The sequence below is a fragment of the Phocoena phocoena genome, chromosome 10 (genome assembly GCF_963924675.1).
Source record: "Phocoena phocoena chromosome 10, mPhoPho1.1, whole genome shotgun sequence".
In the NCBI taxonomy this organism is placed as follows: domain Eukaryota; kingdom Metazoa; phylum Chordata; class Mammalia; order Artiodactyla; family Phocoenidae; genus Phocoena; species Phocoena phocoena.
Window position 1 is genome coordinate 34,063,425 of NC_089228.1, and position 27,466 is coordinate 34,090,890.

The window sequence follows — 27,466 nt, forward strand, 5'->3', positions numbered from 1 at the left end:
CCTAAGGCACAGTGAATGCTACTTCTAGTAAGAGAAATGTGCAGAAATGGAAGAGGTTAAGAAAGTGATTTGAAACTCTGGGAAGAAGAATTCGGTGGAACTAGGCAATGAACAAGCTCAGAATATTTCTCTCTATGAAGTCAAGACAAAGTAACTCTTGAAACCATTTTCGAAAGTACTCAAGTCAGGGAAAAAAGCTCGTCAGATGGTGAGAAAACTTTAGAGGAGATGGAAAGAAAGAATGAGACTCTGTGCTGGAAACACTGCACTCCCCAAGGGACACCATTTAGCCCTGGGCGGTTTTGCAAACTTCAGTCCATTGCACACAACTTCCCCAATTTTTGCCATATCCTTATACCACCAGTATTGTTGTTTATCTTTCCACATGTTTTTTCTTTTGCTGAAATACCTACAGTAACTTCAATCTACATAATAATACCTATCAAAAGAGATACACAATTACCAAAAAAACAACAACAACAACAACAAAGAAAAACCAAGTTCACTCATATACTTTTATGTGGCCACCATGTTAGATGCCCCCCACCAACTCCCACCTTGGGTAAACATTCTTCTGCTGGCTTCTGGAACTTGAAGATTTATGAAGGTCTTGGGCTGTTACCCTTATAAGTTCCAAGTGCATTTCTACTTCCTAAACAAATTGTTGGAGCAAGACCTGAGAGTCAAAATTAACTGGGATATGTACACTTAGAGAGACTCATCCTCTATCTTTGCACTTAGAATGTCAGACTCTAGGGTAAGAGTAGAGCTAAGCATGGCTGTAACATGCAGAATGGAAGACTCTGAAATGCACCATTTCAGCACTCTGGGTTCATCCCGCTTTGCCCAAAGTGTCTTCCATCTTCCGGAGCACAAGCTCCCCAGGGACAGGGACATGTTGTTGCTCCCCACTGGATCCCTGCCTCCAGCAAGGTGCCAAGCACACAGATGACTCACTGGTAAATGATTGCTTTTTTAGAAAAACTGTTCAGGTGATAGTATAGTCAGTAGATGGACGGATGGATAGATAGATAGATAAACATCAGTGTGAATTATAATCATACCTGAATAAAGGTTTTTCAGTGGCAGTTCTCAACACATTAGAACCATCTGGGGGACTTCAAAAACACATTCTGATGCCTGGTACCTTCCCCCTCCACACTAAGACCATCTAAATCAGAATTTCTGGGAGTGGAGCCTAGGCATGGGTATGTTTAAAAAGCACCTCAGGTGATCTGAATGTGCAGCCGGGGCTGAGCTAGGCTACTCCACAGGCCTTACTGTAGACAGCAAGTTGGCTATGGAGGACCTACCACGATATGGGCCATTTGGTCAGACTATAGCATAAACTGCTCTTCCTAGCCCTGGAGAAAATTTCAGAGAGTACCTGAAGGAGGCTGATATTGAAGCCTGAAGGCTGTTCACTGCAGTTTCAAATGAATCTTGTCTTCCAAAATGCCTGACGATCCATATCCCTATTGGAGATGAACCAACTGAGGAAGCTGTAAACCAAAGTGCTGGCTGGGTTTTTAGTCAGATCCACCAGCAGGCAGAGGTAAGAGCCTGACCTGGACTTAAGAAGGGGCTTGAGGCAAGTATCTCTGGTTCTACCAAACACAGGGAGGGATGAGAGAAAGCTGACCTCAGAGCAGAAGGCCTTAAAACTGTTGTGACATTCAATCACTGGTATCTAAGGGGAGGGAGGAAAACGAGTTTTCTCTCTTCCTCCGTGTGTATCTCTGCAGGCCAAGGTCAACAGCCACGGCAGGCTTCGAGACACAACAGGATAAAAGCAGAGGGTTCCTTGAGAGAGTCACCCCACGGTGACCTTTCTATGGTGTTTCTATTCCCAGCAACCCAGAGCTGCCCCTGGCCCACCCATTGTCTACTGAGTTCCCCTGTCAGTCACCCATGCCCTTTCTGAGCACCCTTCCCATTCTCTGATGGAGGCCCTGTTTTCACCTCTCTAATGAAGCTAGCTGCTCCCTCCTGGGTGTTTATCCATCTCACATACTTGCAGCCTGCTATCATCTGCCCCTTTCGGTCTGTATCCCAGCTCCAGCTCCTCAGAGTGCTTTAATCTTGCTTCATGAGTCAGTCCCTCCATCCCATTAATCATGCAGGCTGCTTCTCTCTGATCTCCCTCCAGCAGGCTGCATCCTCTCCCTGGTCCTGATGCCCTAAACTAGACACTACTTCCCTCACTCCTCACTCACTCCCTGTCTGGGCCATGAGGTCGATGCCAAAGGACTCCCAGACAGTCTTGATTATAATGGATCTGCTCCATTTTGCCCTGGCTGTGTTTTTTGTTGCCCACATCCCTTCCAGCAACTCTGGCCCATGGTTTCGCACTTCCGGGTTTGTAGTACGTTCACCTACAAGTTAATATACTTCTCTATGATTAAGAGATTCACAAGCCCATTGGTGGGTCAATGTCACGACCATTTGTTCAGTGGCGCTTTCTATGCCAAGCTCGAAGCTGGGTGCTAAGGGGAATGAGACCACATGCTCCCTCAGAATCTATGTGGGGAGTGGCCACGTGGTAAAAGCAACATCAGAGGCTTAAACAGAGAACTGTGGAGCACAGAGGATGGGGCAGACTTGGCCTGGGGGAATCGGTAAGAACTTTGTGTGAGATAAAGCATGGAGATCTAACTCATAGAAAAAGTAAGAACAGAGGAAAGATGAGAATCAAGTGCAGAAACAGCACAGGCAAAAGGATGGAGCCTTTCCAAAGACCATACTGTCTTCTGAGGCTTGAAAGAATGTGAGTGGGGGAGATGGTTGTGCAGGCTGAGGTCAAATGGAAAATGGTCTTGAATGTCAGGCCAACACACCTGAAGAGTATCCTGTAGGCCAAGAGTTGGCCCAAGGGCCAAATTTAGCCTCTTTTTATCAATAAAGTTTTACTGGCACACAGGCACCCTTATGTGTTTACGTACTGTCTGGTACAACAGCAGTGCTGAGTAGTTGCAACAGAGGCTGAATGGCCCACAGAGCCTAAAATACTTACTGCTTGGCCATTTACAGAAAAAGTTTGCTGACACCTGCTTTAGGGTCTGAGAAGCCATTTAAGATATTTAAGTAGAAAAGTCAAAGGACCTCAGATCTAAATTTCAGAAAGTCCACAATGAAAGCCCTGAACAGGAAGGACTAGGAAATGGCCCGGACAGTGGGAGATAGGAGAGTGAGGTGAGTCAGGCAGCCACAGCCACTGGGTGCATTTGGCTAATTATCTCTTAAGTACAAATTGATTTAAAGTAAAAAACAAACAAACAAGCAAACACCAAAAAACCAGAATAAAAAATCCCCTCCACAAACAAACAAAAACGCTTAAGGGCATTCCTATGGCTAATTCTATTCAGAAAAACAAATACAAGCTTCCACAAACAGAAATTTAGCTTCCTCTTGCTATTTTCCTTTGCTTTGTTCCAGTTTTATTTTTCCTGTTTTCAACTTTTATCAGAAAAAAGATCATCATTACTTCAACAACTCCTCCTCTCTTCTCCCATCCCCCACACATCCCAAATGGAACCTGAGATATTTGTCATGCCCCTCTATTTTGTTCTTTCAACATTTCAAGCCATAACGGTATATTCTGATTCAAGTCAATCCCGCTAATTTAATAAGAAAAACAAGGACTGAAAATGCTTTAGCGAAACCCAAGTCCCAAAGAGAATGCAGAAAATTAAAACACCATTCCTGGGGTTTGAAATTTTTTAGACAGTCCAGAAAATCATCAACATATTTCTCCTGGAGTTCACGGTGCTCCTCACTTCCATTTGATTATAAAGGCTCCCCGGCTCCCTGCTAGGAACTTTCAACACAAGGATGGAGACAGAGCCCCTTTTCCATGACTGCATCTGGTGGTTCCTTACTCACCTCCCAGGAGCAGAACTGACCCAGAAAAAAGTATCCCTGGGGACCCTTCCCAGAACCGCAATATCGTGTGAGCCTCCTAGGACAATGACCTTAAGATACTAGGATGGTCTTTGGAAACCATCAAAAAAGCAAAATCATCGTTATGAGAATTGTCATCCCAAAGAGCCCCAGAGCCGTTCATATGAAATACTCATGCATCTGGAGCACTGACACCTCATAATTTGCTTTGAATTAGTCAGGTTACTGTTGCCGTAACATACCTCAATACTCTAAAGTATGCCTGAGTACAGGTTTTCAGCTCAGCAATACAGACCACAGAGCTTCCATGAAATATCTTCCTTCCAGTCTTCCTCTTTGCCCAACTCTCTAACTTCCTTCCTATCTACTTTTCTGCTCCCTCTCTTCGTCCCATGTTTATCAGAAACCAGATACGTGACAGGTGGTGAATGTATTGAAATGAAGACAGAAGGGATGCAACAGCCATGGATGGAGGCCTGGGGAGGGCACTCAAATCGCTGAAGAGAGGATCATACTTCAGGATATTCAGAGCTGACGGAGTCGAGCATGATCCAAGCACCAAAACACAATGGCACTTCATTTGCAGAATGTCAGTGATTAGCGCACTGGAATTGGGACCAACAGCTGACCTCACATGCTGCAGTCCTATGTTGTCCAAATTGGTGGCCAGTAGCTACATGTAGCTATTTAAATCAAAATTAAATAAAATTAATAATTTAGTTCCTAAGTTGCACTAGCCACATATTAACTGCTCAATAGCCACATGAGGCTAGTGGCTACTATACTGGACCCAACAGATCCAGAACATTTTCATCATCACAGAGAATTTAATTGGACAGTCATCACTGATAACAGGAAGGAACACAGAGAGGAAGTGGACACTGGTGTCCCTTGAGGATGAAAGTTAACGTTTCCCACAGACCCGTCCATGCTACCCACTACCTGGAGGTGAAAGAAATGAGGATGATTTAGGTATGGAGAATCTAGAGCAGACACACTTGCCCGTGTGAGGAGACCTGGATTTGCAAGGGGAAGATGGTAATTAGTTTGAGAGAAACCCAAAGAAATCAATGCAATATGCTCAATGTGGCTACCACCCTCAAGATTTATTTATTTTGCTTTATAAAATTTGAAAATACAAATTACATTTCCAGTGCTATTATATTCAAATGCATTCAAGATGAAATCATGCATGCATCTCATATCAGGTTAATAGACATGCATTCAAGTGTAATCCGAGACTCACCAAAGAACAATGTTACATGTAAAATTAGAAATAAAATAACTTTTTCATATTGTATTCATTTAGAAATAATTTTCTGTGGGCTTGGCCTCAACTGGCAACTTACCCCTAGGAGCACAAATCCGGTTTGTAAAACAGTGCTCACCACGCCTGGCACGCAAGCTCACACAAAACACCCCTACCTCCGTTTGCCCAGTTCTCCAGCCATGCGATATATTCACACACACATAGAGAGCTCATCCAGGAGACAGAAAAACAATCCTGCCGCCATCAACAAATTATAACCAGGAAAGTGTTTATCAAGAGCTCTGGTTGTGAACACTGTTTCTAAGACAGCTGAGTGCCCATGGGTACATCATTTCACTTCTCTGTCTCTACAAAGAGAATCACACTGGCTCTAGCTTCTGAACAGGACTTTCGTGGGATGGGGATAAATGATACAAAATAAAAGGATGTGTATCAGAACACTCTAAAGGGTTGACAGTGTTGTCAACATTCATGTGATGATTTGTTTCTAGTTTTTAATCCTTTTTGCTTGTATTTCACCACCAAGTACACCTTTTGTGCCAATATATTGACACTGAACAGAAGGTTCGTCCACGATAAATCCATATTGTCACTGCTACCAAGGTCCCTTAGGATGTAACGTTGGTGGGTAAACACTCTACAAAATTATAATACCTTAGAAGGGGGGAAAGGCCGTGTGAGCACTGGCAAAATGAAGCAGAAAACAGAAGGCAAAGATTCCTTTCCAGCTGAGCAAGATTGAAATGGGTTTTTTCCCCTTCAGGATTAATGAAAGGTGTGCTCCACTCCTCAAATCCCATCACTCACCCCTCTGGAATTGTGATTATCCATGCACACTCAGGACAAGGTTAGATAGGTCAGCGTATAGAATCCAAGAGGGTTTTGTCCCTGATACTGTCACCGTCAGCTCCATGTGCTCATCAGCCAGGCTACCTGGTCACAAAGCTTCTCAACTGACTGGCTACTGCTGGCAGCATGGGGACAATTATTTCATTCCAGTGCTCAGGCTCCCCTGGGCTGGCTTGGCCCACAAACAGGAGTGTTTTCTTCTAATAGATTCCAATTCCAATTCATGGGTAGGAATATGGTAGAAAACCTTCTCCTTATTAGAGAAAATAAAACTCTAATAAGTTAATAAATAAAATACATGCTAAGGATTTCCTTTGTATTTCATCACTTAGGAGTGGAACAAGTTTTCTTAAAATCCAAATTCTACAAGTACATGCTGGCCATACATTTTCTCTACTAGAAAATGAGCTCCTTTCTGGTCATATTTCTCAAGCAGGGTAGTGGCTCTTTTTACACAGCTGGGTTAATATCTCCCACCTTGTCCTCAGCCCCCCTCTGACAGAGTCCCTGAATTTTCATTCCTTTGTGCCCAACAGCAATGATGGCTTGCAGTGACAGTAACAAGGCACGGCACATTTGGATTACAACTTGCCTTAATTAACGGTCAACTGTAATAGCTGCTAGCCAAGCCACATTTGTTTAAATGTTTTCTTCTGTTTGTTTTCAAAATAGTTAATTGCAAGTAGAACTAACAATGAATCTGAATGTCACTTTTTTGGAATATTTCATGATTAACTGGGGGTTTGGGAAAAGGCCACTGTCCTGGAGCGCTGAGGAAAAGAACTCTAACCTTCCTTACATCAAATACAAGCCCATTCCAGGGGTCTGCTAATGTCCAGGATAAATGACTTACCACATGAATAACAGTTTAAAACTGTAATGTGAATTATGACATAACTCATCTGTTAAATATTTCATGTGAAGATTTTAATGATTTGCATGATGGAATGTTGGACAAAAAACACAACTGAAATCCTGGGACTAATTTGGGCGAAACTGAGAACAGAGTATCCTCATGGAGACGAGGGGGAAGAAAAGGCAGCTGCATTTATGCCCCCCTGGGTGTCAGACTGGCAAGTCCAAAGGCTTTCTTAAAAGATTATAGGGACGGGAGAATGATCAGCAACAACCTTTTGAAAAATATTTAGATCAAAGCCACTATTTGTTTATTATAATCTTGGTAAAGCCTGAACATTAATCTCCAAGGTATGGTATTATTTCAGAAATTAGGGGAAAAAAAACACATTCTCACAGGAGCAGGCACACCTCATATTTTAGCCTATGCCGAGTGAAGAAATACAATGATAAAAGGGGAGGAGGCATTTTAAATATAAACCCCTCACCGATTGCATATTTCACTTCTGAAGTATACCCTGTGGTATTGGGGTGGAGGGGGGGTAATCTTTCTTATACATGCTTTTAAGTAACAAAGAGCTACATGATATATGTCTGTGGTGAGAGAGAGGGAGGGAAACAGGACTCATTATCGCTTGATTGACAACGCGATAGCAGAAGATTTTCTTTGAAGACTCATAGCTGCAGAGGTCTGTTTTAATCTGGAACCATCCCCACTCACTGTCTGTGACTGGCTTCTGGGAATGTGTGTGTAGGAAGGCCTGATCCCTTCGCCTACACATTTCTTTTGTAGTCACTTTGTTTTTGTCCTGTCAGAGCTTCTTGGGAGCAGTCACCTTTGGTAAAGTATAATAAATGACAATTATGAATGTTTCCTCCATTTAGATTCTAATTACTTGACAGAATCAATGTTGAAAAGAATTAGCAGGGCTGTGGAATGGAATAATAATTTTCTTTTCACCCCTGAGGTAATCTGGAAGCATTTTTCCAGACTTCATCTGAAGAAACCTATATTCCCTCAGCTTTCTGAAGCCACTGAAGCTGGCATCGAATAGTTTTTGTCAGATCATTTCATGCTCACAAAACTCTTCAAATAATATTATTTCAATAAGGTTTTCAAGCCAGTACATTTTTAGAGTCAATTCCCATCCTTTCAAACTTTCAGAATAAAACATTTAATAAGCCTCAGGCTTCATTGTATTTTAATCAGGGTTACGCAAATCAATGTCCATTAAGAAAATTATAAGTTTCCAAATTATAGCTCCCCAGTTAATAATTTCTTATTAGGTCACCACCTAATAACAGTTACCAAAGAGATTATAACAAAATCAGGGGTCACATTTCCAAACATTTCAAAACCCATAATAGAATGGTCACATATATTTGCCAAACACCTCTGAGCTGGATGTTGATGACTGTATTCAATGCAAAGCAGCACTAAAACATCCACACGAGAATGTAAACTGGTGCAACCACTACGGAGAACAGTATGGAGATTCTTTAAAAAACTAAAAATAGAGCTACCATATGATCCAGCAATTCCACTCCTGGGTATATACTTAGAAAAAAAGAAAACACTAATTCGAAAAGATACACACACCCCAATGTTCATAACTGCACTATTTAGAATAGTCAAGACATAGAAACAACCAAGTGTCCATCTACAGATGATTTGGTTTAAGAAGATGTGGCACACACACACACACACACACACACACACACACACACACACACACACTGGACTATTACTCAGCCATAAAAAAGAATGAAATATTGCCATCTGCAGGAATAGAGATGGACCTAGAGAATATCAAACTAAGTGAAGTCAACCAGTGAAAGACAAATATTATATGATATCACTTATATGTGGAATCTAAAAAATAATACAAATGAATCTACATACAAAACAGAAACAGGGCTTCACTGGTGGCGCAGTGGTTGAGAGTCCGCCTGCCGATGCAGGGGACACGGGTTCGTGCCCCGGTCCAGGAAGATCTCACATGCCGCGGAGCGACTAGGCCCGTGAGCCATGGCCGCTGAGCCTGCGCGTCCGGAGCCTGTGCTCCGCAATAGGAGAGGCCACAACAGTGAGAGGCCCGCGTACCGCAAAAAAAACAAAAAAAACAGACTCACAGACCTAGGAAATAAACTTATGGTTACCAAAGGGGAAAGGGAGGAAGGGAAGGGATAAAATAGAAGTACGGGATTAACAGATACAAACAACTACTATACATAAAATAAATAAGCAACAAGGATTTACTGTTTAGCACAGGGAAGTATATTCAATATCTTGTAATAACCTACAATGGAAAATAATCTGAAAAAATATATATATAACTGAATCACTTTGCTATTCACCTGAAACTCACACAATATCGTAAATCAAATATACGTCAATAAAAAAAAATTCACATGGACAGTTCACGGAGCTGGAGGAGGGTGTCCAGTTACTCTGATTCTCCAGCTTATGTTCCAGGGCACAGAGAAGGAAAGGGACTTGTCCAAGCACACCCAGCTCATCCTAGGGATTCTGAGTCCATTCAGACCCCCCAAAACTCAGATTCCTCCAGGACTGGGTGGGAACTGTGGTGAATGAGAGACCACCCTGTGCTGGTGTCAGGTGAGCATCTCAGCTCAGCTGATGCCTTGTGGGAATATCTTCTGGATCCTGCAAGTTATTCTGATGCTGCAGGAGAAGCTGAAAATCTAGAATTAATATACAGACAATTCATTGAAAAATTCACAGCACTCTGATAGGGTTGCCAGATTAAAATTTCTGATTTACTAAATCTGGCAATCCTACACTGAGAGTCACATGGCACATCCCAGGCAATAAGCTGGGGTGACCTCTGTTGCATGTTTAGCCCTGAGAGCACTGAGATAGCTTGTGTTCTGCAGTGAAATATCAGGACTGGAAACCAAGGTCGCCTCCATCAGTATGACATTCGTGATTTTACTGTTTACTACAGAAAATTCTTGCCCAGAAAGATAAGGCTATAAACCAGTAAAAATACTTTATGATTTACTTGAGAAACTTCCCTTAAATCAACTTATCTGAACAACAGACTGATCAAGAACAAGAGAGGGCTCAACTAGAGAAACTGCTCACTTATCAAACAACTCTGGATTTATCAAGACTCAAGAGGTACACCACTCTTAAAGGAACCCAATCCCGATCAGATCCCCACACTGAAGACCCACCCAGACCCCAGAACCCTATCAACGCCTGCCTGACTACCCTTTCTTGGACACTCATAAGACCCTGTCAGGGCGGTGTTCTCCCTCACTGAGATAGGGAATAAACCTGATTTTGCTTGGTCTACGGACTCTTCTGATGGTCTTTTTTGTCAATAGTCAAACCGGCTTTATTTTTATCAAAGCATTAATCTGTATTTGGCATTAAATTATATTATGTATTATTTACTGTGTTTTATTCCTACCTAGCTAGCGTTAAGCTCCTGGAGGGCAGAGGCTGTTTGTTTACACCTATATTCTCTGTACCTAGAGAAGTGCCCAGCCCAGGTAGGCACTTATGATACAGGTCAAAGGAATGACCAGGCGGTTTGATGCTGTGCTGATGGCGATGTCAACTATTCTCAGACTGTTTTCTCTCTCAGGAGACCTACCTTTGCCATCCAGGTATCTTGGGCTCTGTCCTGAGGGAAATGAAGAGCCATGAAAAGGTTCTCAGCAAGGGATGGATGTGAGATGTGAACAGACCCACGCTTTGGAAATATCTGCAGGTGGAGGTAGAGGGTTGTATAGTTTGTGTGAGGGGCTGGTTAGGATTTGGTAGCACTCATCGAATCAGGTGAGAGATGATGGACTCCCACCCAGCAGAGGGCACTTGGGATTGGATGGTGAGGTGCAATCTTGTTTCTAATCCCTCCTGGCTGAGTGAAGCCTGGAACCCTGAGTTTTTCCACTGGCACATCAATCTCATCTGTGTCTTGCCAGACACTGTCCATCTTTTCCACCTCAAGGGCCCATCATTTTAGCTTGGTAAATTTCAGCATGTTTTGATTTTGCTTGTAAATAAATTATTTCATGAAACATGTTTGTCTGCTCACCAGGCATGTCTTGGAATTACTGTTCTCTTAAGATAGTATTAGGGAAGTAGTCAATAAAGAGGGAGAACCAATAGGATGAGTAGGAATTCATGAGGACCTAGTGACCTGGTGAAGAGGGACGGTGGAGACAGCATTTTAGGCCACATGCAAAACCCCAAGCTGGGAATAAGCTTGAAGTGTCTGAGAAAACTCCAAGACCATCTGCATGGCCAGTGCAAGTGAAGAAGGTACACTTCCCTAGTCTCTATCAGACAACAAGCAGGGCCTAACAGGGAGGTTCAAACGAAATCTGGTGAGCATTCTGGGGATAGCTCCTCAGAAGCAGAATTGCCCTTTTTTTTGCGGTACATGGGCCTCTCACCATTGTGGCCTCTCCCGTTGCGGAGCACAGGCTCCGGACGCGCAGGCCCAGCGGCCATGGCTCACGGGCCCAGCCACTCCGCGGCATGTGGTATCTTCCCAGACGGGGGCACGAACCCGTGTCCCCTGCATCGCAGGCGTACTCTCAACCACTGCGCCACTAGGGAAGCCCCAGAATTGCCCTCTTGATGGTGGGTCAACAAGGCCATTATCTCAGTCTCTATCCAGTGCCTCCATTTCATTTGACACGGAAAGGACGAGAACAACAGAAACAGCCCTGGGAAGACCATGTGCTTTTGAGTGTGCTCATGCGGGAAGGCAGCCTGCAAAGACAAGACCAGCACACCATTGGGCCTGGTTCCCTCTCACCATCTAGACCCCCATTCTGAAGCCAAATACCTGGGTGGTAACGTGTTCGGCTATGGCAAACCTGGACTAGGTCCTCCCACAATAGCTGCACACAATGTGTTTTTGAGCAGGGAGGCAGAAGGGAATGGGAAGTACAAGAGGGGTGAACAGCATTTTGGAGTAATCAAGCCTTTTTTTCCCCCTCCAACCTCTTGGAATCTCAAGAGCTTGGAATATTTGGGAATTAGCCATGGGGTGAAGGATGCCAGTTTTGTCCCATAATTTAACCAGGCAGATGTTGAGGATGGAAAAACCATTTTCTGTCATTAAACAATTGCTCCCAAACACATACTTGGCAATACTTGAGTCTCTCATTTGGGTTCCTGAACTGGCTTTCAGAACAGACTGCACTGGTCATGTTCCTGTGCGGGGCCAGGGTGGGCTGTGGAGACAGGGTGGGTGCTTCCTTCTCTGATTTCGCAGGAAGTCCAAATCCCTCTCAGCAGGGTAGAGACCACTGTAGACAGGCCTCAGTGGTAAGTAAGGCTGCCTGACCTCAATGCCCCTCAACTCAGGCAATTATTCTTTCTCCAAAGGTTCCTTGGCACCCAGTAGCCTTCAGTAAAGGTTGACTGACTGAACGAATGAATGAACAAGCAAACGCACTATATTCCAGGCACTAGGCACTTAATCAGTTGCCTCTTGTGCTTTCTTTGAGGGATAACACTTTGAAAGACAGTTGTTACCAACGTTCTTCCCAGAGTTTCCTGGCACACCCTGGCTCTTCTCCATTCCCTCATCTAAAGCATGCCATGCTTAGGGCCATGGCGAAGGGAGGCACAGAGGAACTCGAGTCTCCAAAGCTGAGACCCAGAGGAATCTCAGGGCTGGAAGGACATTATGGCAACTGCCATAACGGAGGAACTGGGCCAGTTCCTCACCTCTCCACCCTGCCTCCAGCCCCTAAACTGACTGCATGGGAAAGAAGATCTGACTGGAAAGGGAAGCCAGAGATGTGGTGGCCCGGAGGAAAGACCTGCACCAGGACGTCCTCGTAGGTGTCAGCCTTCCCTGCTCCTATCCTGGGACACTGGAACTTGGCTTCCGCTAGCCCTGCTACTGCTGCCAAAGGCTGCAGACAGACGGCGCAGCCCGAGGCTCCCTGCTGGCTTGTCAATAAGGCCCAGGGGGCTGCTGACTCACTCTAGGGCCACCTTGAGCTGGAATGAGGATGCCGTGCATGGCACTGACGTGTAGCTGAGTCTCCACATAGTTTTTCCAAGACTGATATACTGTGCATCACTCACCAATCTAAGGTGCTGCCAACCCTCTATCACAGGCCCCAGATTCATTTCATTTCCTGGCCTGGACTCCTTGTAGATTCCATGTCACCTGCAAGGACCTTGGGTTTCAAACCACTGTGGAACGTTTCCTCTTTTTTGCTAAGAGTTAAACAAGCTGGACCTGATGTAATCACAACTACCCAGAACATCTGCAGCTCTGCTGAGAGTTTGTAAAATCTGAAGATTCGATAAAATCCTCACAGCTAGATACTGTCACTGTCACCTCTGTTTTAATTCTGAGGATACGAAGGTTTCTGAGTGGTCAACCTAGAGGTCAACCACATGGTTTAGAAGCTGAGAGGGACTCTGGAGGAACTAGGATTTGAACCCAGATCTTCATGACTTCAGAGACGTTGAAAGACAAATACATAAATGAATGAGCTAAAGGGAGTCACCTAAAATTACTCAAAAAGAATATGTATTTAATGAGCCTATCCCTGTAGAAAAGACTAACACTTTGCTTACTATGAGACTGGTAAATCTACATATTTTCTCATACATTTTGCTTTATGTTTTAATTTTTCTTTCCAATTCCTGTGAACTGATCAGTTTCCTGCAGGCCAAAAAGAGTTCCTCAGAGGCTCCTGGCATCTTTCAATGCCTCCAGGCCTTCATGCTTGCTGCCCCTCTCTGAAGAAAGAAGACAGGAGAGAAGCCTCCTTGGAAACAAGGCAGTGGCCCAAAGGAAACCCGTACCCACCTCAGAGCAGAGACAACAGCCTTTGTCTCTAAGGAAGCAGAAAACAGACAGAAGAAATGGCCCAGGACATGAAGGGCTGCAGGAGCTGGTCCCAATAATAGAGGACACACAGGGCACACACTGTGGGCCAGGCACCCAACTAACATTATCCCACTTAACTTTTCAGCAATCTCAGGGAGAAGATGTTTTTTCCATTTTAAAGATAAGCTGCAGGCGGTCAAGTGACTTAACTAGGGCCACACAACTGCTAGAACCGGATGGAATTGGGATTAGAGACCACAAGCCTGACTCAGGAGCCTGCTGCCCGTTTTCCTACATGCTTCTCCATGGGGCTGCATCACCCCCTAGGGGACTGTTTTGGAAGTTTGTAGTTTGATTGTTACAGTAACTGGAAGGCCTACAATTCACAAGACAGACCCCAACAAAGAATGGTTCCATGCCCCTCAGGGCTTCAAGTGCTCTGCCTGGTATTCATGTGCTTGGAAAGCATGATCCATAGCTGGGCCTTGAACTGAATTCTGTTCTACATCTAAATACAAAGTATGTCTTGCACATGAAAATTTCTAAAAATGTAACCTCAGTCCTGTGAAAGAGAGAGACAAATACACTCTGTTTTGCCTGAAACTTGACTATTTCAGAGAATCTCATCACCAAGGAGGCATGGTTTGTGGTTGAGAGGCCCATACAGCAGCTATTGCATTTACAGAGATTCTGTGCAAGCTTCTGGCCTCTTCGTTCTGTCTCTTCTTATAGTTCTGCCCAAACATTTACACACTAAAATATATATTATCCTCCTATAAACTACTCTCCTTTTATTTCTTGATATTATAGTGGGAGCATTCTATAGATTTTTTTTTGGCGGGGGGCAGCATGTAGGGAAACCGGTTATATTTTCTATGCATCTCATTTTGGGATAGTAAAGGGAATATTCCAAATTATTATGAAGAGGGATCCTTGGGTAAGATAGGACTGAAAACTGTCCTGGCTTCAGTTTCTCATTTGCCAGTGAGTCTGGTGAGCAGCCTCCAACCACATACGCCCCCCACCCCCACCCCCTCAAACTCCTTGCTTTTGTCTGTAGCTCCCCTCTCTCGTCTTGCCTTGAAAGCATAGATCTGGCTGGGCCACACCTCACATGTCCCCATGGCTTCCTCTGTGCTTCCCTTCCTGTTTGTTTTGGCCTCCACCAAGGTGCAAGATATTGGTACCTGAGGCTCAGCTCAATGGATGGATTTCCCATCTTGGAGGTGAGCAGTAAAGGAACAGCTCCTTCTGTGCTTCCTTTCCATCTAGGAAACATTTCCTAAATAAAGAAATGCTTCTCTTGGGGCTGCTCTGCTTGAGTGTGGAGCTGGGCAAGTGGGCTGTGTTGCTGGTACGTTTTCTTTTATCAAGCAGTGTTGTCTCTGAATTCCAGGCAGGCTGTGCAAGGGAATGAAGCCCTGCAAATTGCTTTTTCTTTCACAAAGCGTTTTAATTTTAATTATTGTCAGCACTTATGTCACTGCCTTGGGGGATGAAGAGGGAAGGAGGGAATACTCTGCAATTTCACAGCATATACCAGTTTTCCCTAGAATGGGGAGGAGGGTTGCACAGAGTAAAAGAGCAAGGAACAGAGCTCCCAGTAGATTAAAAGGGGCCTTTGTAGTGGCTGCATCTGTACATTAAAATAAATCTCTCCTAGCACTAAAATAACATCTACATTCATTTGGGACAGTGCCACATTCAGCATTTAAGAAATTTGACAAAACACTGCTTGAGCATGTTGAAGTTTGCCAGCTCACAACAAAACAAGAAAGCTACCTCAGCCGCATGGAAATACTTCTCCTGGTTCCCTACTTTCACTTATGACTCCCATTTTCCGGCTGCGCTTGAAAGAAAAAGACTGCCCTTTTTTCAGGTGCCAACCACTTAACATGGCCCTGAAATGGGCAGCAAATTGCCGCTGGAGGTGGTAAACTTCAAGAGGAATCTTTTTCTTTTCCCCTAAAGAAAAATACTAGAGAGGCTTCATGCGTGATAAAGCCTTTAATAGCTAGAGAAACATTATTTGAGGTGGCCCTCAGGTAGACTAGACATGAATAATGCCCCATAAAAGCAATTACTTCTACCCAGAGCACAGCCCCCAGATGAGTTTGGCGGGGGCCCTTTTTCCAAGAGAATTGCAGGCAAAAGAAATCTTCTATCTAGGATCCAGTAGGATGGATGTGTCTGTGGCAGAGACCATGGTTGCTTCTGTGGAGTGTGTCCCTTCAAAACCCACTCTGAACTTTTCTCAGACCCCGACCAAAAACATTGGGAGATTTTTCAGGCTGCTGTTTGCTGCTTTACAGCACAAGGAGGCCTGAAATAAGTAACCCATCCACTTGCTGAGAATGTTGCTAATGGACCCTGATCCCAGTGCAGTCCATTTGGTTGTAGCATAGATGGACAGATTAGCACAAGTATAGAGTTGGAATGGTGGAGTGGACCATTGAACCCAACCTACTTATTACACAAATGAGTAACTAGAAGTCCAAAGAAGCTAGCAACTTGACTGAGATGATTCAGAGATGGCCCAGACTGATTCTAACTCCAGCTGGGCTGGAATAACATACAGCTGTTGCTTCTGCCAGCTGGGCATGCATGTCCCTTTTTTGGGGGAGGGGTTGAAGAGCCCCACTCCCCTTACCCACACCCACACTATTTCCTTTAGGGACATGTCCTGCCTCCAATTTCAGTCCATATGGTTTGCATAGGGTTTGCCCCCCACTCCACAGGCACAGGAATGCACCCTCCCCTCCTCCGTCATAGTGATGGCCATCTACCCACGCTTTGCCAGTGAGAGCCAGCCCCAGAACTTTGAACTGAAACTTTCAGGAAAGAGGAGGCTTTTCTCCACCGAGTCTGCCAAGCTGATCAGATGAGTGCTGGAGGCACAGCATGAAGAGGGTCTGCTTGAGAACTGGGCTGACACAAAGACAAGTGAAACAAGAAACTAAGAACACTGGTGACTTCAGCTGAGCCCTGGATCCAACTGTATCTGAAGCCAGATATAGCTTTGGACTTTTTAGTTAAGGAACAATGACCTTCCACCCACCCCAACCAATCAAATAATTAGCTTCCTTTAATTTACTGATTTTGCTTAAAGCGACGTCGAGTTTGATTTTTGTGGCTTGCAATGGACGGCAGCCTGACAAATACAGCTGTAGTCTAGGTTGGTGTTTCCTTCTGATGGGAGATGGGCAACTTATCTTTACGTACAGAGATCCATCACATAAGCACCCCCTTGCAGGCAAATCCAATCACTGACATGGAAGGCAAATCTGTGGCATGCATGCTGCCCTTCCTGACTTCATGTCAAGAATAACTAATGAATCCTGGTACTCCTTCCTAGGGAGCCTCACCATCTACCCAATGCAGCTCCCCACGCAACCATGGCCATCGTTGAGTGGTGCCAGGTCAGCATGACCATGCTGGGGCTCATAGCAGAACCTTTACAGGAAACATGGTACCTTTTCCTAGACCAGCTGAACACTCAAAGCCCTTTAACTGCTCTCAGCAACCACACTGGATAATGAAGAAGGCAAACAGGTGCATCTGCATGAAGGACCTGGTTGCTACCTTTCAGGAGTATTCTCATTTCTTGTCATGGGCAATTATCAAGAACCTTACAGTTTTTACTGAGCCAGGGTATGAGCTGATACAGTGAGAGAACCACTTAGCTTGTTGGGATCTCAGGAGGTCACCTGGAATGGACCCTAGGCTCACACATACCTAAACTTTCCCAGGTTAAAAGTTTCTTATCTTACCCCAACATCAAGACAACCAAAAAACAGTGGGCTTGTTGGTGGCAGGGGGAGGGGGGGGTGGTGGTGAATAGCGGTACAAATAGAATGCCATTGTAACTTGAGGTCATAGGAAGTTCCAGGGTATTGGTGGGTGATATTCAAGTTGACATCACTACCTCCTCCTTAGGAGGCCTGTCCTGCACTGAAGAAGAAAAGCTAGGACTGCATTTCCCAGAATCTCCTCCATTTGTGGCTCTGGATTAGGGTTTGTCAACTAGAGAGTTGTCAACCAGTTTTAGAGGCAGCAAAGAGACAGACGCCATGTGGCTTTGGAGGCAGTTGCAGGCAGATGTGCTGGCAGATGTGAAGTTTGAGGCAGCTCCCATGTGAATTCTTAAGAGCCATCTGCATGGATGCTTCTTGACCCACATCTCTCCACCCTTCAGTGATCATAAAAGCTTCTTATTCCCTGTATTCAAGTCCTTTATACTTGGAATACTTAAGAGTAGCTTCTGTTCCTAGGACCAAGTCCTGGCTGATAGATTGAGGACCTCCTATTTTCATGGGGTACAGTCAGAGCGAGGACTGCCTTTACATACTGTCAGGTCTCTACCATCTCCACACTGTGAGTAGGGTCCTTCCCCAGGGCACCAGGCAATTTGGGGGGATATCTAGCAGTCAGGATGCTGTGGCTCCATGCTGCTGTACCACAGACACAATATTCTCCTGCAGGTTTTCGGGCAAAAATGCCCCAGTGACTCCTGCAAAGCCCTACCCTGCATGGGTAGCCCAGCCTGACTCTGCAACTCCTTTCCTTTCTCCCTGTCCAGCAAGCCCCAGCTACAGCATTTTGTGCTCCTTGTTTTGTGTCTTTTAGGTCTGCCTTAGTACTGCTTGAAAGATTACCCTTTTCCTGTTCCTTTAGTCTACTGCAAGAGTCAAGGGGCAGCACAGACTCAGGGTTAGAATCCAGCATTTAACCTCCCTCTGCTCGGTTGTAAAAGCTGGGATGATAAAGTCAGATAGAGCACAGCGTCTGGTGCATAGTGAGAATACAAGAATTGTTAGCTTCGGTCTGATAATAACCCCTAGAATGGAAGATCACTTTCCATATGGGGCTCCAGAAAGGATTAATGACGACCCTTCTGCCAGCAATTTACCGTCCCCTCCCCAGCAACAGGTTCTCAGATCCACAAAGTCCCCTTGGAACTCTCTCACTATCCCCCCTCCCCCTCTCACCAATTGATCCTATAACAAAACATTGAAACCCTCCTTGAATTGTCACTGCTTAGAGCAGGCAAGAGCAAAGAGCTGCCGATTCCCTGCCTAGGGCTCTCCAGATAACTCTAATCATCTTAAATGCACTGCTGTCACAGGCAGATTAATTTTTCACAATCCTTACCTATTTTTATCCACAGAGTATTACAATTACAGCTGAAGATCCCTCACCCTAGAGCTCTGTTCCTTCAGAGTAATCTCAGTTGGGGACTAAACAGTCCCAGGGATTCTTTTTAATAAACCGCATCTGCTTCCAAAGCCGCATTTCTTACCTTTTATCTGTTCCTTTGTTTCAACTGTTTTAGAAAGGATTGGATTCTTCGCATTCATTGGAGAAGAGAGCAAAGCAAGGTGTTTTTCCAATGTTGGGCAAAACCCCTGTTCCTCCTAGGTTTGGAGCCAGTTTCCCTGAAGTCACATAGCCGCTGTCATTATTTTTTGGTATTCTGGAGCAAGGCATTAGTGCATGTGAACTTGCTTTTCTTCTTTGTTAAATTACACTTTTAATTTTTCTTATCCACTGGAATGGTTATATTCATCTTCTTTCCTGCTGTTAATGGTTCCTCACATTGCTTCTATCCCTCACACTGCTTCTGTCCCTCACATTGCTTCCACTTCCTTCCCCTTCTGTACCTCTTTTCATTCAACAGTGAGTCTTAGAGTTGCTAGCATATTCCCATTCCCCAAATTGGCTGGGTTCCCATCGATTCACCCAAAAGTAAAGTCCATTGGTGGGGAAATTTTCAATCAGCATTTTGCTGCCTCACTGCTAAATAAGAACTTAGGCCACACATATTTGTGGGGAGCCTTTAACACGAAAAAGACAGACAGAAACTAGCAGGAAAAAAAATGAGTTCAAGTTAATAGCACAAACAGCAGGAAAACAACCCAACAACTTTAGACAATATATTCCGAGAGATCAAAGATGGCATTGTGTCCTTGGAACAAGAAGAGGCTGCTGTAAAAAAGAACTCTTGGAAATTTAAAAGAAAAGTGTCAAAATAAACAGGTTTAAGAGCAAAAAAAAAAAGTTGGAAAACGAAAATCTCTCAGAAAAATACATAAAACAAACAGACTTGGAAAAATAACATAAGAAGACTTCCTAGAGCTGAAGAATATTCATTGCTAAATCATAAGAGCTTGCAAAATGCCCAACACCATGAGTGAGGGGGACCCACAGCATCACGGTATTTCAGGACACTAGAGACCCAGAGTACATTCTGAAAGCTTCTGGGATGGAGGTTGGGAAACTTGGTCATATCAAAGGAATCAGAATAGCATCAGACTTCTTAACAATAACACTGGAAGTCAAAAGAAAATGGAGCAATGCCTTCACAATTCTGAGGGAAAATGATCTCCAGTGCAGAATCTTATACCCACATGATAATTATGTATAGGAGCAGGATTAGGGTGTTTTTAATGCTATAAGGGCTGAAAACATTTTCTCTTCCTTTCTAAGAAAACTACTGGAGAATGTGAGCAAAATGAGTAATTGAGTCAGAAAAAAAGGAAGACATGGCTCTAGGATAAAGAGGGTTACAGCAGAGGAAAATGGTGAAGGGAAAACTTAGGAACCCAGCTGCCCAGCAGGACTGGGGAGCAACTATCCAGACTGGAACAGAATGGCAGCAGGTGCAGGGAGCAAGGTCTCTCCAAAGAATGATGAAATAACAGAAAACTGAATATCTAGGAAATAGTCATAACAGGCATTTGAGATATCTGATGAAACACATGGGGGAAAAATAGGGATGGGTTGAAGGAAAACTAAGCAAGTAAAAAGGCACACAGATTTTTCAGTCCAGGGAAAAATATCATAAAAAAGAAAACACACAACAGCATACAATTTAACACAGTAGGGAATATACATACATGGGCCTAATAATATAATCACTATCTAATTAATCAGAAACTATGAGATAGGTATGCAGCTGTGCTGGTGGAATAGTGAGAAGGTAAGAAGAGCTGGTGTAAGGAATCCAAAGTACTGGGTATTAAAGGAAGTAAATGAGCAATCTCTGATATTAAATAAAACCCAGTAATTTCAATTTGCTAATGAGAAATAGAGCTGCTAAGAGAGGTGGAAGCTGTTGCCTCTGGGAAGTGGGACTAGGGGTTGGGAGTGGAGGGGGAGTGGTGGGTCAAGGGCCTGTTTTTTCTCTGTGTAAGCTTCTTTTTAGTACTATTTAATTTTTAAAAACTGTGCTCATACATTACTTTGCTATAAACCCAAGTTAATTAGAAATAAAAGTGAAACATTAAGGGGAGTAAATAATCAGCAGATTCAAGCTCCTGGCACAATTCTCAGGCCTGACCTACTTTTCTCATTGTTTATTCCTCTCTGTGCCCAAATAAGAAGAGGTGTGCACACCTGGAAGGCAAAACCGCTCTGGGAGGTGGATGGGAGAACATAGGGAGAAGTCAGTCTCTGCTCCTGGGGTCAGGGTCTGAATCTCTGCGCTTTGTCTGACTCTGCTTGGCACATCTCTGTCCAAAAAGTACATCTCAGACATGCTGTGACCTTAGAACCCATGCCCCACACATCCAGGGACGACACTGGTGTGAGATGTACGGACACACCTGTTTGGGGATGCATTCGCATGTCACTGCCCTATCACAGAGCCTTTCTACAGATGCTCTAGGATGCGAAGCTAAGGTGCAAATGATTGCCAGGCTCTTGCTAATAATCACACGGTAAACCCCATTTGAAGTTCGTACATGACCAAGGACATAGTTTTTCCAGAAGGAAACTGGTGCCACCAATACCACCCGTGACTGTCTCTGAGTGGAACAACTGCCAAATAAATCAAGTAAGTTTGCTGAAATACAGCTGTCTTTGCTATGGTACCAGAATGAAGTTTATCCCATGGTGAGCAGTTTCCATTTTTACTACAGCCCAGACAGGTGCAAACTGAGCCGTGGAACAGTGTGGCGGGGAGGCCAGCGCACGTCCTTGAAGTCTCTGCCCGGAGTCCCAGGGACACTCACCCCAACCCTCGGCATGGGCCCTTGCCCCTAGAGGTCAAAGCCATTCATCTGAAGCTGAATCATTAAAATTCGGTTAGAATAGATCTTCCACCAAGATCCCATTAGTGGGAAGAAATTATTACCTTAATAAAACCTAATCTCGTAATGTCCCACAAGTGGTTAAATATTATGGGTTATCTTCTTTTGTCAAAAAAGACAATGAAAACAATATGGAGTGTTGTGTGGGGAGCAATGATACATATTAAAAAATCCAAATGTCATCAAGACTTTATTTACTGCTCCCCCGCATAATTCCAGCATTAAAAAAAGAGGAACAATGAATGAAGGGGGAGAAACGCGACAGACAAAACCAAAGTCTTAACGGTCCATCCCTGCGCCAATAAGTAGTTTGAAAATAACGTCCTTCAGGATCCATATGTTTTCTGCATGTGTAAGAACACTCTTGCACAAGGGGCTTACTTCATAACTGAGATTCTTTTTCATTTAATTCAGTCATATTAGATTATGGGGCTGATTATGATCATATCCACAAATCAGTATTTTAACAGAGTTTCCATGGAAACACTATATGCCCCTGTTTTTTAACTTTTTGGACAAGGCTTTGCCTGTTTAACAACTTGAACAAGTTTGACGAGGACAACATGTTTTGTTTAAGTTACATTAACTGGGGCCAATATTTCCTAATTGCATTACCAGGAGAAACATTCATGGCATTACTCTTACCATGAGAAAACCTCCCCTAGTCTCAGCGTTCGATTTGCTTTAATCACCGGAGAACAGGAAACATACCAGGATTGCCTTGTCTTATCAAGTTTTAAATGTGTTAACTGGTTTTAAATCTATGAAATAATCTCCCTTATTAAATGACAAAGTTAGTCTTGTTAAAAGAATCGGCATTTATGGCTATACCCGTCGATTTTTCAAAATGCAAACATACAGATACCTTTAGCTCCCTGCTAGAGAGCTGATCTCATTGTGCATAAATGCATACCCTTTTTTGCATATGGTTTCAAAAAAATTCCATCTCCCCCCAAAAATGGTGAAAAAATAATAATACCAAATACAGAATAAATGTAAAGGTGATGTCCAGGAAACAAGAACTTTTCATAAAACAACCTTTTTTTCCTTTTTAGGTATTCACACCTACACAACCAGAGGCGTTTACTTCCACCAGTCCACAATTTGGGTGTAGCCTGTAGCAAAGTGTTTGAAAATGCTGCACTATATAAAGATACAGGGGAAGAGGGCTTTAAGGACTAAAGTCAGAGTTCAGCCTGACAGCATATAAAACATATGGCCCGAAGCTCTGTGAGATGTCTGCGTGTGAAATGCTGGTGGAGCTTAATAAAGTACCAGCGAGGAATAGTTTAATTTTATAGCAGTAGGCACCGAAGCAGTAATTTGAGTGGGGCGAGCTGTATTTTAATACACCAAAGTATACTACACTACAGGGAAGTCGAATATATTTTTAAGACAAATGTTCCCTATTCAGAATTACTTGACTCGAAAACTTTCCTTTGTGAAGGAGGATAAGTAGAAAAGAGTCAAAGTCTCCCAAGAGCTACCTGACTTACTTTTTAAACTGTGGACGTATCTCAAAAGTTAGCTGATCTGTTTCCAGGCTGACACCTTTTATTCGGGGCGTGGAGTTGTACATCAAGGCTATAAACCAACGTGGCAGGTGTGTGGTTCTTTCTTGACCCTGGAAGGCCAGCTGTGCAGTGGGATGGCGGTCAGGTCACCTCCATCCTCTCCATCTTCTTCCTTTTTTAGAGCTGCTTATCTGCTCAGATCTGAGTCCCAGTATCCTCTCCTCTGCATTATGACCGAGAATCCCTCAGAGTGAAGGCAGTGGCCATGACACTTCTCCCTTCTCCCATGCCATGCTCCTCTGTCTTGAGTCTGGATGTTTAAAGCCAGCGTGACCAAGGGGCTCTGTTCATGTGGCCGTCCAAACAACCGCCTGGCAGAGGGGCAGGAGGAAGCCCACAAAATGTCAGCCTTTTCCTGCTACCAGTCTAGAGATCAAAGGGAGTTCTCCCCTAGCTGCTCAGAGATGAAGAGAGGGTGGGCCTGTGGGGGCAGCTTCTGAACAGGGGAGCAGCCACGACAAATACGGCCGAGATCTGACTGATAGTGCCGTTCTGGGGATGGACCAGATTAATGCTAGCTCCATGCACAAAGTGCCCTGCTTTCTTCACCTCTGGCCCCAGGATGCTTTCCCAGAACAGACAGGTGGCAAGCTGTCCTCTTCTCTTGGTGGCCCTTAGCCCCTAGAAGCAATGGGCAATGGAGACCTACAAAGGCAGAGGTCTTGCTGGGTAGGGGTGAGCGCATTATTCTACCAAGTCCGTTGTGTCTGAGCTAAGTCTCTTTTAGGGCCCGTCCTTTGCTGACGAAAAGAATAAGATGCAATAAAAGAACACAGGAGTTAAAAGGCTTTGAAATCAGGCAATGCAGGCTCAAGTCCCCACTCTCCTACTGATAAACTGATCTCTGGCAAGTGACACCCTTGCTAAGATTCAGGTTTTCCTTCAGTAAGATGCAGAAAATAATAGTTCCACTCCTGGAATGGAGGAGGAACTCATGATGGTCTCCAGGTAAAGCACCACGTGCCAGAGACTTTCTGAGTCTTCTATGAGTTTTAGATGTTTCAATTCAGCCCTGAGAATTTAGGGACTTACTGTGTCAGTCAGAGCAATTGAACTTCAAGACAGAGGAGGAACTAAACAAAGAATAAGCTGCTAATGATAGCACTCTGCCACCTCTAATGTGATGGAAGAGCAGAGAAAAAACCGGGAAATTAGATTCAGTTTCCTCTTGGTCCCAGTGTGTGGTCCAACCTTTGTTACCCTTTCAGATGGACTTCTTCTGGACCAGGTACTTCATTTTCTTAAGCCAGTGGACCTGTTCTGCTGGGGAAGTTTCAGCAATGAGCTGAACTACATGAGCTCACTGCTGACCTGCCACTCCCAGCAGACACCTGGCAATCACGAGGAGCTCTACCTGGGGATCACCCACACGCCCAAACTGAGAAACACAAAATGCCTGTGCCATCCCCTGACTTAATCATATTTCTAGTGTATGCCAGGGGTTTCCTCTGCAAATGCACAGACCACAAACCTAACTTCTGTTTGAGTGTGTCCTAATAATCTGTCTGTCATTTTTGAAGTCCAGTTTAAAAAATAAAGAGCTTATTTTTATCACTGTAGAAAAATTACCATGTTCACAAGGACAAGGAGAAAATACCAAGTTTACATCAAGATGTAGAAGCTGGCGGGGTAGGTGGGCTCAGTCAGTAGCTTCCTAGGGCGTGATTCAAATTCTCCCCTCAGCAAATTGGCCCTTGGCTTTGTATTCCAGACTTATCCGTCACTTCTGAGAATGGCAAGGATCTGCTTCAGGAAGAGCAACTAGGATTATGTTAGCAGGATGCCACCAGTTGTCTGTCTCGACTACTGGGCTGGAAAGGATTCTAAGGCCATGCTGGGCTCCATGGGGTTGCTGGGTGGGACCACCTGGGCCCACAAATGTTACCTCAAGCACCTGTTTGCCACCCCTGGAATGCTAGGTATCACATCCACACTTACATGCACAGGATTACTCAGGAGGGAAAGTTCTGTTCCACCAAAGTAGCCTCAGTGCCCCAGCAGGGCCGACTCCTCCTTGACTCCCTGTGTGGGGAGGCTGACGGCTCCATTCTGCAGCCCCTCAGGCATGTGTGGAATGGATTTGCCCACAGCCACAATCTATAAGGAAAAGCTCAGGGTTTGACATATGTGTACTGAGATTTCATAATGCTTGCAGAGTTGCAATCCTCTCTACCTCTCCCAAGAAGCATATAAAGGACAGCAAGATGCATCTCTTTACTTACGGTGAGATGGTGGAGTTGACAAAGGACACTGCCTGTGAAGTGACAGCACCTCCCAACATACCGTACAGGGCTCAGTGCAGGACTCTAACCCCGACCCCCACACCAGAAAGCAGCATTCTTGCAGAGGGTTGTGTGTGTGTGTGTGTGCCTGTGTGTGTGAGGGTGGTGGGGAGAGGGAGAGAGAGCTTTTCCAAATCAGTAACACAGTTATAGTGGAAGATGGGGGCATGGGGCTCCACAACCAGCTTCTTCACCTCTTCTCCAGGATCTGCCTGCCCGAGCTCTCCCCTCACCCTCTGTGCTGTAGTCATACTGGCCTCCCAGTAGCTCTAGGGCACTGTGCCATCTCTCTGGCCTGTCAGCCTTACACATGCCATGTCTTCACCTGGAATGACTTTACCTCATCATCACTTTTCTTTTCTGCATTGAAGTCTAGCCCATCCTTCAGATTTCAGCTGGTTAAAACATCCATAGGGATGGCTGCCCCAAGCTACCAAGTCAGATTCCCTGACTATATTCTCTTACAACATCATGTACCTCCCCTTCCTAGCACTTTTCATGGCTGTAGTTTTTCATATATTTGAAAATATGTATGTCTCCTTGTGAGACTGTAGGGGCCATTTGGACTGTGGGTCCATCTATTTTGCTGTCTTATTTTCATGCCCATAATATCCTCAAACGCAGAGATTAACAGGTCAGGAACAGTCAATAGATGCCTCCTTAATAAAGAAATAATACACAATGAAATTTATAGCAGACTGTCAGAGAAGATGAGATGAGATAGGGGTAACAATGAGAGTGCCTTTAACATACCTATTTTTACATAAGGGTGTTTTCACTTTCAGGAACATTTAAAGTGTCAAAAAATAAAGAAACTCCAATCTCTACGAAGTAAACACCTACATGGCTCATTCTTAGTAATGTCCCAGTAGATTTACCCATCTTAGCTCTCCATCACACACGGCAGCAGCACGCAGCTGTATTTCCAAATGCCTTCATGGCAGGAGCAACTCAGGGCCATGGATAGAAACTTATAAACATCAGCTATAGCAGTGGAGAGCAGTACACTGAGTTTATTTTCTCCTCGGCCCTAATTAGAATCACAAATGAAATGTTGACAACACATGGAGGAGCCTGCTTGTTGAACACAAATGTTTCCACTCGTATCAACCTCGAAACTCTGATAGTCATGCTTCATCATGAAAGCTAAACAGCCCTGGGGAGATGACTACATGTTTTCTCTTAATTACACAAGGATGGGGAAAAGGGCCTCCTACCAAGGACGGACTAACTAGAGGAAAGATTGGTAGGTAAACCTCAAAAAAAATAACAGCATGTGCACATAGTAGGCGACCCAATATGGGCTTCCTGGATGAAATGAAAGGATGAGACCATTACTGTTGCACTGGAATGGGAAGCTGACTGTTATAAACCTGGATGAAAGCTGCATCAAAGTCAATGCAGGACCTTTATCTTGTTAACAGACGTCCCACATGAAGGCTGCAGTCACACAACACCAACAACCAACTTTCTTTTGCTTGTGGAACTATTTTGATGACAAGCAGAGATATGTAGAGCACAAATTCACTCAGACTGTGAATGATTCCAGGCAAACACACACACACATACCTGCATGCTTTATAACCCTAAAAGATGGCGAACTCTGCCACACAGGCAAAATGCTCCTTTGCATTTAACTTCTTTGTTTTTGTTCCAAACAGATTAGTGCAAGTAGATACAGCCTAAGTGCCTAGTTGATACATGTCATACAGACACATTAATAGAGAATGTATTGTTAGGTGCAAAGGCATTTTTTGTTAAGATTTTTACATTAAAATATTATTTAATCCTCCTTGCAAATCTG

General features: G+C 44.2%; 1 protein-coding gene across 1 annotated transcript in view; it reads right to left on the reverse strand.

Annotated features, from left to right (window-relative positions):
* The window catches only part of CACNA2D3 (calcium voltage-gated channel auxiliary subunit alpha2delta 3), a 787,108-nt gene that overhangs the window by 83,762 nt on the left and 675,880 nt on the right, over window positions 1–27,466 (reverse strand). The gene's annotated exons all lie outside the window — the stretch shown is intronic.